Source organism: Sylvia atricapilla, chromosome 11 (assembly GCF_009819655.1).
Source record: "Sylvia atricapilla isolate bSylAtr1 chromosome 11, bSylAtr1.pri, whole genome shotgun sequence".
Classification (NCBI taxonomy): domain Eukaryota; kingdom Metazoa; phylum Chordata; class Aves; order Passeriformes; family Sylviidae; genus Sylvia; species Sylvia atricapilla.
Window position 1 is genome coordinate 13,891,963 of NC_089150.1, and position 16,625 is coordinate 13,908,587.

General features: G+C 38.6%; 1 protein-coding gene across 2 annotated transcripts in view; it reads right to left on the reverse strand.

Moving 5' to 3' along the window:
• CACNA2D3 (calcium voltage-gated channel auxiliary subunit alpha2delta 3) overlaps nucleotides 1–16,625 on the reverse strand; it is a 397,930-nt gene that overhangs the window by 221,707 nt on the left and 159,598 nt on the right. The window lies entirely within an intron of this gene.

Here is a 16,625-nt window from a genome sequence, read left to right on the forward strand (position 1 = left end):
TTGTTATCTTCCCCTGCATTCATCAAGAAAAGCAGAAAAATGGAAATGTCTCAGCTACACAACTTTGCATGTTGCTTTCACCTAAATATTTAAGTTTATATATAGATGAAATGTCGAAAAAGCAAGGTCAACAAAACAGATGTTGTTTTTAAAACGTGTGCTTTATATAAAGTAAAGTGTAGTTACTTATTTCTCTAGAGGGTGAAATATCCACTTAAAATCTGTCACACCAGACACATGTTAAACAAACTGATGTCACTGGTCCGAGGGCACTGCTTCAGTCCTGCCTAGCAAAACCCACTGCCCAGTTGTTTCCCAATCTGATGTTACCCCAATAATGAGCTGCAACCAAAACATCACAAATCAGCTCTCAAGACTGAGATCATTGGTTTGTAAAAATATGCTCCTATGTCAGCATTCCAAAATATCAGCCCATTGTTCAGCATTTAGACATTACCTGAGATGTGAAGCACTAAAATGCAAATTCTATTCCACAGCCCACAGGAACTTCCCAGTACCACTTCAAACTGATATTCTGATTCTGCTCCTCATTTCTAATAGAGTATCCAAATCACAACAAATTGCAGTGGCACTGTTGACTCAGCATCACAGTTCTGAGATAAGGCAGTAATTTTAATTCATCTTTGAGAAGAGCAACCAAGTTCAGAGGGTTGGGTTTGGGTTTTGTTCTTTTACTTTTCCTGCTGTTGCTGGAAAATTCTGTTTAGAGGAAAAGAGAAGGTACCATTTCTCAAGCCTCTAGAGGGCTATAGGCTCTTTATATGCCCTTCAGTTATCAGGATTAGTGAAAAGGCAGACAAATCAAACAGAATAATTCCATATTAATTTGTATTTAAAATAACCTGCAGTACTTCTTAGCAACTTATGTTTGGATGTCCTTCCAAGACTGCCCATTGTACCTTGGTATTTTAGAGTTTTATCAATTCACTGGATGTCTCCTATCCTGGATTCCTCAGTGCTTAATTTTTAATGTCCTTTCCTAATGAATCTGAGCTCTAATGCACTCATGGGCAGAACCCTCTGCCTCCCAATCCAATGACAATTTTCTCTGAATTCTATATGCATTCCAGTTCTATAAGGTCGTGACACAACTTTAGTCATTCACCTCTTAAGTTCTGAATTGAAGTCCTTCCAGTAGTGTATTAAAAATATGTTTGTATGTTAAAAAATACAAATATAAATCACTTTAAAAATCATCATTTCAATATGATTATAAATAAAATTATAAATATATATTAGAAATATCCATGGATATTTGGATTACTTTTTTAAACCATCTGTGAAGAGCCACTTAACATGTTTATATATCTGTATTTCTGTATTACAGATTAGAGAACTCCATGGAAATAAAATCAGGAAATTTTCCCTGAACGAGACTGGAGTCTATATTCTGCATTAGGCTGACAAAACTAATCATCCAACTGCTAATCACTCTAAACATTAATTCAGTGACTCTGAAACGAATAGATTTATTTTTTTTAGCTGGAAGGAGCATAAATCAGGCATTTTAAATAAGACGGCACAACTAAAATGTGACCTACATTCACTGTGTTCCTTCAAGATCAAAGCTGGTGGCAATTCCCTGCCTTCCCACACCCTGTCTGTCTGTAATTCTGGCTTGCTTTTTACAATACATCAAGTTATGTTTTAGGTATCAACCACTTTAATAAAAGAAGCAAATAAGGCTACAATCACTTTGATCCTTGTAATAAGAGGAAAAGGGGTGTAGGGACAAATGTAGCCACAGTACCAAAGACCAGACCTGGAAATCGTGAGTCTCCACTGGCTGCTGAAGGCAGAAGGATTTCCCACTGGGGCTCTTTGTACTGAACTTTATAATGCTGCTGTGTGGGTGCATCTCTGTCCACGTGTACCATCCCAAATACAACTGCATTTCTGACCTTATGTTCTCATTAAAATTTTACACTCTCATCATCTAATAACCTGTATATTAAACTTGTTCTGGGCAATTTCTAATCTTAGTAATTACACTAAACTGTTAAAATTCCCCCAGTATTTCATTTAGAAACAGTATTCTTAAGTTTTTCAATTACTGGCGAACATCATCTGCATCCCCCAGATAGTTAAATGTCAATAGTGGTAAATTAATCTGTGTGAATATTCAGAAATTTGGTGAGGGAGGGAAAAAAAGGTAAAGCTTAATATAAATGCAAAATCATTAATGTGATGTTATGTGGCTCAAAGATAATAAATATAAATAGCTTTCACTACAGCTCTTGAAATATAATTTCTGCTTTTGCTTCCTGGCAGATAAAATATAATTAAAATATTTCCTTTCCCTTGTGTTTTAGATGAGCTAGTTTGCAATTACATGGGATTTTGCTCCACCATTGTTTGTGTAGCTGTTACCTGTTTTTCCTGACATTTAACATAAAACCAAGCTCCAGGAAAACAGGTACAGTGACACGAAACTGAAATGAGATTGCCAAAGAACAGAACAAATTCATGTAGCAATTAAGTAGCTGTCACAGATCCTGCTGGCCCAAATAAGACTGAAGTCTCAACAAAGGCAAGGAAGGTGCACAGACTAAAAGAAGTGCAACAGCCAAAGGTAATGACTTTTTTTTTTGTTGTTCACAGAATCCACAGAAGTATCTAGAGTATTCTAAGCATACAGAACAAAATTAATACCAACACAACCCATTTTGCATTTCAATCATTGCATCACATTTTACAGAAAATAAGGGAAACCACTGAGGAACTCAGTAGCTGTGAAGAAAGTGTGGAATACTTTTCTTTCTTGCCATACTCTGCTTTATTATCAAGAAAAGAGAAGTTACTGATGATCCTTAGTCTTTTCCCCTTTTTCCTATTGCTTTTGTGATATAATCATTACTTTCCCCTGGAAAGCTGTCAAAGATGCTGGCACTGAAGATGATCTTCCCTCCTGACAGCCCTCATGGCAGAGCAGTTCTGTCACACCATGAAGCAATACAAGCACAACCTACTGCACAAGCACTGGAAAAGGAATGCAAAACCCAGCACTCTTGCTGGCTCAGAGATAGCAACAATATTAGCTTAGTTTTTATGACACTGACAACATATTTAGTCTGGTCATATTTTAAAGAATAACAAAATCACATACTTTTCTGGGACATATACCAACAATCTAATAATTACACTACTCAACACTAAGATGAATACTTTTCAGGGTGGTCCAGCATATTCAAGAGCTGGGGCTGGATGCCAGTTTTGGCAACAGCCTTCACTTTTCTCCCTCTCTTCCCCTCTCTCTGACTCCAGGGTAATGTGGATGCATCAGCTCGCAGATCAAAGCATCTGGCCACGCGTAGACATAAAAGAAGGTGTTTGCCCATTTTGCTTCATGTGCTGGAAACTGTTCACCAATGTCAGAAATCACATTCCCTCCTTGGAAGAATATGGGATGGTAAAGGCTTCAAGTATGTAGGTGACTGTATAAAGGCATAGCAGTAGGCATTTAGTGCCTTCATCTTCCAACATTTCCCTAATAACTTTACCCTTCTCCTTTGAAGGGGCAGTAGAAGAACTGGAGTATGGCCAGATGTGTTTATTTTTATGCTGAGTTTCATGAGTGCATTTGTGTGATGCTTTGTATTGTTTTATGGTGAGAGGCAGAGATAGTGTCCTTTTTGTTTCGGGGGGAAGGATTTCTAATTTTTTCTTTTAATTACCAAGATGGACTGAGATTCAGCTTTAGCTCATTTGAAAGCCAGAATTACAGCTGCAAATTCCTCACTAACAGCATTCTGGGATAGAGACTAATTTCTATGTCCTAAGGGCTTGCCTTCTCATGAGTTATAGAAAATTTGTCTTGCAGCAAATCACTGGAGATTTGAGCTCACTTCACCCATTTGGTACTGGCCTGGCTGGACTTCACTTAACTTCTTATATGTAATAGCTAAAGGCATTCAGTGTGGGGGCTGACCAGTGGGGCAGGTTAGAGCAAAGCTCTGGAACAGCATACAGCACCATCAATGAAAACAGAATATTATAATCTCTTTTAAATTGAAGGAGAAACTCAGAGCTGAAGTCAAGGACATCCCAGGATGAAGTAGAAAGATGCTGCTTTAACAGAGCTGTTGTCCCAGGAGCCAGGTATATGGGGCAGTTAGCCCTGTCTCTAACATGCTCCTAATAGAGGGGATTGCCCACCCAGAAATTGCTTTGAGCTGAGAGCTAAAGTCAGAACCCAGTAATCCTGACAGATAAATTAATTCATGGTACTGCAGGTAGGATATTTATGTATTTTCAGTGAAACATACTCATTTCCACACTTCTGCATGATACAAATTGAGGACTGTGAAAAATGAAAGGATAGTAAGAAAATACCACACCACAGAACTCTAAGATGCCACAATGTAAAGAGAAAGGGTGAACCACACGAAAAATCACTGATATAAATGGTTTTTCCAAGTGGAAAAGAGAAAATAGGAATTAAGAGAATGCAGCAATTAAGCAAATTGAACAGAGGCCTTATATCCACTGCATTTTCATCACAGAAGCAAAATTAATCATGAATACTGCAAAAGAAAAGAGCCGGTCCTAACACATGGCAAGAAGAAGTTTCTGCACAGTCTGATGGAAGAGTAACTATCAGCAGCCAGGAAACTCAAACCTCTGGCAAGTGGCAGACCAGGAAAAGTGTCACAATGAGCAATAGAGGAAGCCAGTGGAACACACTGCAAATCACGGGGAAAGAAAGCAAATGCAACTGCTACTAAATCCAGCCAACCGTGCTGTAAAATATTTAATGCACAACATACCAAAAGGGACAATTTTATCAGAGCTATAGTCAAAGTGATGTATGCCAAAGGCAAGGCACAGCCTTGGAAATAAAAGTCATCCTTACAGAAAATTTTCAGGGACAGATCCATCCACCAGTCTTACAAAAGCCATTTGAAACACAAGACCATACAAACGTGTTAAACAGCACTTCACACAGTGTCCCATTCCTATTGCAGAGATATTCAGAGACACGGAGTTACAGAAGCAGGCTGACTTAATGGCACAGCACAGTGCCGTTGGGACTAACAAATAATGCTTTGAAGGAGGTTCCAAAGTCATCCTGTGTTTATCAACACACCATGCTTCTTGCATACAGCAAATGGAGGCATGAAAACCTTTAGAGAGAAATATTTTAGCAGATAAAATGCATCACAGTTGTATTGGGTTATAATAAATTAAATCTCTACTGCTCTGTTCCTGGACGCACCAACAGAGTATGAATGTGCAAATACTGGATATAACAGCACACTTATCTACTACCATGGCAAGTCACCATCTCTTGTCCTCTCAAGTCAACAGGCCCCTACTTCTCTTGTGCTTTTATGGTCCTGCTGCAGCATCTCCTTGCACAAAAGACTGCACAATTTGAGTAAAATGGAAGTTTTACTCATACAAGATATGAAAATGTTCAGCTGGTTCTAAAGCTTCTGAAGATAGCATTAAAAACACTGAGCAGATGTACAAATGTATCTTGGGATGAGTACATTACAAAATCAGTTATGCATTCTTAAACACTATTTACTCCTTCAGGAATGTGCCAAATAAAAGCTGCAGGACACCTAAATAAACAAAGTATAGTGCATAAATGTCTTTGTACATTTTTAGCCAAACAATATTTTGAAACAGTTTATATTCTAGCCAAGCATACTAATGCTTAAACAGAAGAGCAAGCCGCCTTCCTCTTCACACAACACATACCCAAGGAAAAAAAAAAAAGGTCTGTGTAATGTAGCAGCATGGAGAAACAAATTCTTACAGTATTCTAAAACAGTAGACAAAATGAATATGTATATTTAGATAAACTATTATTATTCTTTGTCAAATGTCAATCTTCGTCACTACGTAGTAAAGTTACAGTTTTTACTTCACCAGACAATCATTTAATTAATGCATATCCACTCCTAAAGGCTTTCAGAAACCCAGGATTATTGTCACTTTCTTGTCCTTAAAAGTAACAAGGAAATAGGGGTGGCACCATGATTGACAAAGGTGTGTCAGGTCAAAAAGCCTCTTAATATTGTACCTAAGATACTCTGCAGTAATGAACATTCACTGGCTCACATTTGTCAAAAGGCAAAGCCCAGCTCTGAGTAACTAAGCAACAGCTGCTGGATCAGGAGTGGGAGAGAGTAGGGCTTTCTAGAGGAAATACTTCACGTTTCCATGTAGCCTGGATCTGACATCTAGTTGCCATGGTGACGAGGATGTATTAGAAACACAGAGATTAGATCAACAGCCAGAGACAGACTAGAACACAGCAAAGATAAAGCATAGTACACATCTTGCGTGGCTATGCCAACATTTCCAAAAGGCTTGCTGTTAAAGACAGAGGCTTGAGAGAAAAAAAAAAAATTAAAAAAAAATCTGTGAAGCTAAAGCCCTTTTCAAGAACAAAGCAGCAGACTGAGTAAATTCTGGGAATCAGATTTGAGGCAGAATTTAAGCAAAACCAGATGGAAGAAGCAGAGAAGTCTGTGCATCTCTATCCAACACGCAACAAGAGTTAAAACAAAGAAATATGGGAAGATAGGACATTCTCTGCAACCTTGATTAAATCTGCTGGACTAAGAAAACTCCTTTTAAATTAAACAACGTCCTGTGTTAGGAAGACAGCACAAACACTGTCCTAGAGATCTTAAATTGTGAAGACAAACAATCCAGGGGAAGGATTTCAAAACATAAACATAGTGGTCTAGGACAGCATGTGACCATGAGTATTTAACAACTCTAGGATGTCGAATGTTCAAAAGCAAAGTCCATAAAATCATATACCACAGCAACAGACAAGATTTTATTTCTTAATTTCACACCTTACAGGAAAATGGTTTTGCATATGTGCTAGCTGCAGATTATAATCTTTCTGCATCACTTGAGAAATGATTTTTTTTGGTTCTAATATTCTAGAAAATAGGTAATCTCAATTTTGGCAGCCAGTTGGAAGGCATTGATAGGAAAGTATGACTGAATGATATTCATAGCTCTTTTTAAGTATCAAATTGAAAAAACCTCACTTAATCAAAAAATGGCTGTGGTTCATCACATTTCAATATCTTTTAGAGAAGGCTCTATTACATGCAGCAGATTTTTTTCCTATGCAAGCAAAACTTTTGATTAGAGTCTGCATTTATTGATTTGTAGTGCATAAACTCATCTTTAAACATGCAGTGAGCATCATGAAATGTAAATGCCATTTGAAACAGGTAATATTCTTTACCAGTCTCTAAACTGTTCATTCAAAACTTAAAGAATATTTGTGAAGTCTAAGTCTAAGATTTGCTTTTGCAATGTTTTCAGCATTCAAGAAGTAAATATGGTAAGCAGAGAAAGACAGGTTACACCTGATGTCTTTTGTACCAAAGACATTGAGGTCAGAACGATTCACAGTTGTATTATATTCATATTGTTTGTAAATAATTTTAAAAGTACTGGTGATTATAAAGGTAGAAAGGCGAAGGATGGAAACAACTGGAAGAAAATATCTTGCGGTAGAAAAAGAGATAAAGGTTTCAAATTAAAGGATGGTGGGTTCAGATTAGATATAAGGAAGAATTTTTTTATGATTAAGTTGATGAGGCACTGGAACAGGTTACTCAGAGTTGGTTGATGTCCCTCCCTGGAAACACTCCAGGTCAGGCTCTGAGCACCATGATCGAGGTGAAGATGTCCCTGCTCTTTGCAGGGGAATTAGAGTAGATGACCTTTAAAGGTCTCTTCCAGCCCAAATTATTCCACAATCTACAATCCACAGAACAATAGAAGAGCACAGTAATTGATTGCCAACTTTCCACAGCAGTAATAACAATAATCCTAACAGAAAGTCTTTAAACAAAGGTTTGAGTCACATGATAAAATCTATACTTTCAACAGCCAGTGAAATGATCCATGGCAGAGACAAAGGGAGGCACAAAAGACAGTGCACATGTGCTGCAAAGAATCATGTCATGAGCAAAGCTGTAAGCCTCTTTCTGCAAAACAGTATTGCAACCATGTAAAAAAAACCCATGGAAAGGAGCTAAATTGTGAAAATGTGAGCAATTATAAGAATTGAATTTAAATCCATACAAAAATATTTATACTCATCTTGTTCTCAAAAAAGTGAAGTACAAATATACCTTAAGAGATGTAAGATACTTTTTAATAAATCCACATTTACACAGAGTGATCATGGTTACAGAGTCAAAATGGTTGTTAATATTTGAATGCATTCCAAATCCATAGACATGGAATTAGTATGTGTGGTATTAATTTAAGGAAAAATTAATTTATACTATCATTAATGAAGACTTCTTTATCTTTTTACTCATTATTGAACTTTAAAGTGTATTTTACAGTCATGAAATTTTAAAAAACATGGATTTTACAGCTTGATTTACACAGTTTGAGACTCTCGGCAACATATTGTGTGCCTTATGTTTGTTAGCTGAGTTGACATAAACCATATCTTCTGTTGACAGAAACGCTTGAAAATATTCATGGACTTCAGCATCCATCACTGAAAAACTCTGCAGTTATGGAAAGCACTGATAAAATTGCTTCCTGTACTTCAAAAACTCCACAACAGCAGCTCTAACAGGATGAGAAGAACAGACATAAGACATTTAAGACAGACGTCTCTACGTTAAAATTTATATTATTGCTTTTAGTTTTCAAAGCAGCAGATTAACTTCCGACTGCATAATTGATCATCAAATTTTATTTTCCGTTTTGATTCTGTCTACTCTGTCACGAAAGACAAAGCAGTATCTTCCACTAAGGATTTACTTCTTTTTCTATATATATCTGGATAGATAACTGACAATCTGTAATCCAGTGGCATATTTTTCTTTTGGGCTTAGTTTTGTTTTTCAGTTTTTTTCTTCTTTTAATCTCAATCAAAAAAAAAGGATTTGGAGACAATAATTTTTCACCTGACCATGCACAAACTGCTCTCCAGATGCCTTAAAAAAAAGCTCTTTCCTGTAACACACATGTATTTCCTAACTTAACAGAAAGCCAGGCCTGACAATGTAAAAATGCAGAAGTAATTCATGGAGGCACCTGGCAGTTTATGATAGCAGAGATTTTATAAACCAACCAACCACTGGGCTGCTGATAGGTATTTGCTAAAGAGAGCCAATCTGATAAGAAAAATCCTCCCTAGTGCCAAAACTGCATCTAGCAGAATGCACAGTCTAATGTCAGGGGTAGGGAAGAGGGTACTCGTATTAGGGAGAAGTTTTTGGATGTCAAGTACGATCGTATTTTAACCATATTATTCAGTTGCTCCCCTCTCAAATACATTATAGTAGGGAATAAAGACTTAATTACAAAATTCACAAAAACATGACTGTGTTTTTTCACATTATATTTTCAATTATATTTTCAAAATATAATTCTAAATCACATGGCAGTACTATGAAATATAACTTGCTAGATGTAGGAAAGGATATGAAAATTCACCCTTTTATAGTGGTATACATGATGAAATGTCAGAAGTAGTTGTAAGTAAATGATGAGAAATTTATTCATTATAAATCATGTCAACATTAAAAAGAAATCAGTCTAAGCACTGGGCTAAAAGTTCACCTAACTTCATCAGTTTAAAATGTATTCATATAAGGAAAAAAACTGAAACTTTGTTCATTAGTATAAGCCCCATTCTCCAGTATAATGAAAGCTGGAGAGTAACTTTCCAGACCCAACACTTTCAGGGGAATTTTATGCTTTATTTTAATGTATAATTATTAGATTCACTAATTGATTCTAACATATTTTCTTCTCCCTGCAGAGAGAACACATCCTCCCTGAAGCAGAGCCTGATGCCTTTTAGGTGAGGCAGTTATCGCTATCAGGTTTCTAAAAGGAGAAAACGCACATGAATGTGCAATTCACACTGGCATATCAATTCAGCTGGAGCAATGAGGAAAAGCAGGAAGGTGCCAAGAAAGCCATGGAAGATATACAGTTATTATTGTAGACTTCACAAGTTAATATGGTCCTTTTGTGTATTACCCATTGCATCTCACTTTTCCATACACCAATCAACATTTCACCTTGGGCTCTTCAAAGACAGTAAATAATTCTTTTCACAAAGTTCCACGGCAGGAGTGGATGTCGCCATGTTCAAACTCATTCAAACAGACATCACAGTAAATCAGCCTGGGAAGAAAAATTTCCAAAACTGAGTCTGTTCAGGACAAGTCTATTCATTTGTACCAGCATGGTGCTGCTGTGTGTGTACCTCCGAGTGGCATTTAAGAGTTCATGTGATATTCACCCGAGGGCTTTACTAGGAAAAAAAATGGCAAAAAGCCCAAGCTAAAAGATACAGATGTCAGCTCCACAGAATTCTGAAACACAGGCTTCAATCTTCCCACACAGAGCACAGTAGTTGAGCATGTGTTGAATTTCAGGACCATGAAAATGTAACTCTGTGTTGACAGTGGCACTTGGGGCTGTGCTGAAGAGACCAGAGTGCTGAGCCAGCTCTGAAATGCTTCAATAGTCACAGAGCTTAAAGTGAGAAGCTGTGCCTTGGGCTATACAATGGAATCTCAGCAGAAACAAACACTGGGAAAACAGGCAAGCACTAAAATACTGGTTACAATATATTCCTGGCTCTCAGAAGTGGTCTGTGTGATGTACAAACAGAAGGCAGTGCAGAACTGTGATCTGACTAACTCTGCATGGGCAGGAAAATAGAGACATTACCCTTGTACTATAGCTTAAATTAAAATTCTGATGCAGGACTTGACAACTTAGTTGCAGAACCATGGTCACAAAACTATCTTGTGTCCATAATATTTCCTGCAACACTTCAGTGAATCACACATATATGTCAGCATCCTCTGGTGTGAGAAAAAAACTGCACCACTCTCCACGACGCAGGAAATATAAATATATATATGCATATGGATATAGATATAAATATATATACTTTCATATATATCTATATACATACATCTTTTCCTCAGACATTCACTAGTGATGAAAACATAAATACACTTAAGTTAATTAAGAGTAATTAAAATTGAAAATCTGGGGGTTTTATCCAGTAGTTAAGTTTGGACTCTGCTCAATGACTTTTAATAAGTACAAAAAATTCAGTGGATAACTAAGTCTTGCAAAGCTGTAGAATGCACTTAATTGCACTGTCAGCTGTGTTAATTGGATGAAGGTTTATCCTCTAGGAAATGTTTCTCCATTATAAAACTGAGCAAGTAAAACAAGATTATATATTCTGTAAACTAGAAATGACGACCAAGGAAAAAGCTCCCATTACCTTAAATCAACTTATATAAGCCTACTTCCCCTTCTATTGCAAGACAAACTGTTCTACTTTGTTCTTTTTTTTTTTTTTTTTTTTAAGGTAAAATCAAACATACTTCTCAAGATGCATCTGACCTGATCCAAACAAAGAAATATCCTTTCTCCAATCTACCTGTATTGGCACATGTCTGCCTCATCCACCACATCTCAGAGATACTGTCCCTGGCTGCTAGATAGATTGGTCACCTTTACCCTACTTCTGTCAAAATACCCAATGAGCAAAGTCAAACTTGGCTCATTCTACAAGGCATTTTCGCTTTTAAAAACATTTAGAAAGGTTGTCTCTGGGTGTGTAATATTTTAGTCCAAAATCTCAATCTTACACCAAATACAGAGGCAGAGATATTGTAAGATTTTATAAAATGCAAAGAGGTTAGAAAAAATAATAATTTTACACATGAAAAAGCTCTCAGGCACAGAAGTCTCTCTTTAGTTCTAAATTTCTTACTGTGAAGAAACTGGTACACTGAGAAATAGAGTTTAAAAGGCAAGGAGAAGTGCTTGCATCCTGTCCTGATATTCTGAATCATTGAAAAGAAGAGAACCTGGGCTCTCGCCCTTTCTCCAAACATAAAGCCTATCTTGTCATATAAACAAACACCAACTGCAGAGTCCCAAAACCAGGAGTTGTTTTCCATTAATATTGAGACAATGGATTTCCTTGTGTGTTTCCTAGATTTTATGCAAAGCTACCGTAAGTGGATGAGATCCTGCTGTCTGTCACCTCTGGTACTGTACTACACTAGGCTTTGCTTTTCAACAGGTGCCATAACTTAGAACTGCCTGAACATGTGTCACCAAGACACACTGACCCTCACCTTGGCTTTGGTTTTCATCTACATTCCTCTGAAAACAACATTTATCCATAAGTCTCTTCCATGGAAAAACTGAGTGAAAACTCAATAGCAGAAAATATGTCATTGCTGTCCACAAGTAGGAGTAAATATGAGGTGACAGACTTGGGAAAAAAATCCAAAAACTGGAGTAGGTTCTTCATCCCAGATACAGCACATACTTTGGACAAAGCACATGGGTTCCTGGCTACCTATATTCTCATACTAACAAAAGGTAAAATGCTACTCTATTTTTCTTTTATACACTGTCAGCATCTGCAAGCTCAGTTTTGAGTCTTCTTTTATCATTTCCTTGTGTACATAAATCTATTACAGAACCTTACTCTCCCCAGTGGCAATCTTACTGCCATGCTCCCCGTGGATGATTGCCAGGTAGCCTAGTCTACATTCCATGTGCGACTTTTTAATTATATGTCACATTCTGAAATTCTTCCAAATATACTACTGTCATCTCAGGAAGTAATAAATCAAATGTTGAAACCATACAAACTTTAAATTAGTAATATTTTTTTTTTCATTATTACTAATGCCTTCTACCACAGCTGTTTAAAATAGACTGATTGATATGTAGAAAGTTGTATCTGAGTCTCTTAGGAATATGTAGCTGTGGAAGTGTACATGCAAGATATGTCCAAGACAGCAGCATGTCCCTGATCACTTACATTCTGAATTAAGAGAAAAACAGCAGAGGTAAGACCTCTGAGAGCTCACTTTGTGCCACTATGTAACTTGCCTATTTTTTTTAATAAAAGAGCCCAGCAGCTGAGCAAGACAGTGCCTCACATACACCTGGACTCTGCCTTTGCATTGCCCAAACTGGATTCAGATTAATTCTGTACTTCCAAAAATTAAAGTTTCATTCTACATGAAAAAAAATACCTTAATTCTTCCCTTATTTTTCTTCTGTGAGTATTTTTATATGAGTACTTCACCAAGAACCTTTTCTCTGATTTCTGTCAGAAATCTATACACAGCTGGAAATTGCCAAATTTGTGGATGGAAGAGCTACTGCTTGCTAAGACAGTTATCACAAAATGTCTTAATTAATTAATTATGCATTGTTTAAAAAGATACTGCCTTGCAAATCCTGTGGCTGTGGGCAATGAGGCTATTACCTAAATTACCTAGGTAATGAGCACACTATGTTCAAAGAGAATATAATGCAGTGACAGATTTAGATTCCCAATGTATGTTAAAGTATTTCTAAAACAAAACATTATAATGAGCAGTCTTTTTCAGGAAAAAAGGAAGGAGGCCAGGAGAACGTTGTGCAGTTTAAAAGGAGCACCGGCTTTTCTGAAGGATGTCCTAAAGGTGACAGGTCACTATGGACACACATACATGGACATACATTTAACTGAAAGGCACAATTATCCCACTTTTTTTTGTTCTGAATTCCTTCAGTGTATGAGCATTATAGGAATACCAAAATATTTATTTTCTGAACTACATAGGCTTTATATTCCAAAAACCAGTAATATTTACACTTCTTAACATTAATGGCTGTCCACTTGTCCTGGTTTCACACTGGTCCAAAACCAGGCACCCACAAGAGTCACTCACTCACCCTCTCCTGCCACAGCTGGGCAGAGGAGAGGGAAAAATGCACAAGGAGACAGGGCACGGGGGTTTGGGTCAGTTTGTCACCCAAGGGTTTCTTGTGCTGCTCAGGGAGAGGAGTCCTTCCCCTGTGAGACCGTGGGGTCCCTCCCACAGCAGACAGTTCTCTGTGAGCTTCTCCAGTCTCACATGCAGCAGTCCTCCCAAAACTGCTGTGATGTGGGTCTCTCTTTCCATGGGGTGCAGTCCTACAAGGACAGGCTGCTCCAGCCTGGGAGCAGGGCCCTGTCTCTGCACCAGGTCTGCCACTGGATCACAGCCTCCTCCAGACATCCACCTGCTCCAGCGTGGGCACCTCCCCGGGGGCTGTGGGTGGATCTCTGGGTCCCCCACGGATCCCCAGGGGCTGTGGGTGGATCTCTGGGTCCCCCATGGATCCCCACGGGCTGTGGGTGTATCTCTGGGTCCCCCCAGGATCCCCGGGGGCTGTGGGTGGATCTCTGGGTCCCCCCAGGATCCCCGGGGGCTGTGGGTGGATCTCTGGGTCCCCCCAGGATCCCCGGGGGCTGTGGGTGTATCTCTGGGTCCCCCATGGATCCCCAGGGGCTATGGGTGGATCTCTGGGTCCCCCATGGATCCCCGGGGGCTGTGGGTGTATCTCTGGGTCCCCCCAGGATCCCCAGGGGCTGTGGGTGGATCTCTGGGTCCCCCATGGATCCCCCAGGGGCTATGGGTGGATCTCTGGGTCCCCCCAGGATCCCCAGGGGCTGTGGGTGGATCTCTGGGTCCCCCATGGATCCCCAGGGGCTATGGGTGGATCTCTGGGTCCCCCATGGATCCCCAGGGGCTGCAGGGGCACAGCTGCTTCCCCCTGGTCTCACCACAGCCTGCAGAGGAATCTCAGCTCCGGCGCCTGGAGCACCTCCTGCCCCTCCTGTGCCACTGACCTGGGTGTCTCCATGTCCTTTGCCTCACATGTTGTCACCTCGTCTTCTCTGACTAGAAACAAACCGTGCAGGTTCTTTTGAATTTCCTCTTAAATATGTCATCACAGACACATTAACAACCTCTCTAATTGGCCCAGCCTTGACCAGCAGCATGTCCATCTTCAGAGCCAGCAGGGACTGGCTCTGCTGGAAATGGTGGAAGCTTCCAGCAGCTCCTCACAGGAGCCACCACTGTGATCCCCAGTACCAGAGACCAGGCTGTGCCAAAGCAATGCACCGTTCTAAGATATGGAGAAAGCAGGGAACAGGGGTGTGCAGAAGAGGGAAATGAAAAGTATAAAAGCACAGCCATAACCAGATTAGCTCTCTATATTTTACCATGATGATCTAGAGCACTGTGAATGCAAAGCTGTGATTGTCTGTTAAATTCATTAGTTTATCTTTCCTTCTATATTATACTAAGTGCATGCACTCTATACTCCAAGATGGCACAAGTGTATGCTTACAAATTAGGTTGGCAGACTTTTTTACTGGCTCTCATTTTCCTTTTCTAAATGTTCCACACCGAATTTTAACATCATATATTGGATATTTATCATCTTTTTCATTTTTTTATTTCATCATAAATGTAATGAATTTGGTTTTGCTCTGTATTTTCAGATTCCAAACTTGCAAGTGTCCTTAGAATGGGAATTATTTAATCCTTTTATTGCCATCAATATTTTTAAGCTTTTCTGTGAAGAGGCTGAAAGAGCCAGAAGATATATGAAGAATAACAATGTGTTTATGCACCAAGATTTTTAAGCCAATCTCATTTAGTGCCCAGTTTAAGGACTGTGAACTCCAGTGATTCCACGGCTGGGCAGGATCACTGTGATCATGGAAGTTGACCAGGCCAAATCTTTTCCCAAAGCTTAACTGAGCCCACAGTTGTGCAATTTGTGAAGTAATGGAACCTGATTTCAGCCCTGGGATTTTTACAATCTTTGGCAACCAGATTATAGAGCCTGGTATTAGTAATTAACTACAGAACAACTAATTAAGCCTTTAATCATCTCTTGAATAAGCTAATGAATTGAGCTCCTGTGGTCTCAGTCCACAGCACATTTGCCAATTCTTTGATGAGTCCTGTGACTCTTCTCTGAATCCATTGCAAATTATCAGTATCTGTGCAACTAAAAAAAAAAAAAAACCAAAAAAAAAAAAAAAAAAAAAAAAAAAAAAAAAAAAAAAAAACACCAAAATTAAGGAAAAAGTTTAGAATTAGCCTACAAATAGAGGGTGGGTTTTTTTTCTATGTTGACTCAAGAGGCCTGTGTTTAACTATTCAGTGATCACACTTGTCTGTTTTCAACTGTGAGTTCTGGCTGTGGTTCTCCCTAGTAATTCAATAAAATAAAACATAACCTGGAAATGAACAACAGGCCCTTTATAAAGAAATGGTATTCTGCAGACACTTGGTTGTAAACCTATCAATATCTACTGCTTGTACCCTCAGGCTAGGATTAAATTAACTTGTTATCACCCCTCTGCATTACAGAACTAGGCAACAAAAATTTTAAGTATATAGTTCTCTTCTTGGTAAGAAGACTATTTCCAAATATTGACAGGCTCCAAACAAGATTATTATGTCCATGTGCAAGGAAAATGCCAATAACAAACCATATTTCTGCAGTTGGAATACATTTAAATGATTAAAAAAATGCTTTTTTTCCTGCAGTTGCATAAAGTGACAATTCTGGATGGTCTGAATTACACAAAGTAGAAACAGGAATCATCACAGAACTCTATCTTCCCCATCTCTACAGAAAATCCCTGTATGAGAGGCCAAACCAAGATGTAGCAAGCCCTTTGGCCTTTAAATATAAGTCATCAGCATACAAAATGCATTCAACACATTGCAGTAACACATATCACATAGCTGAAG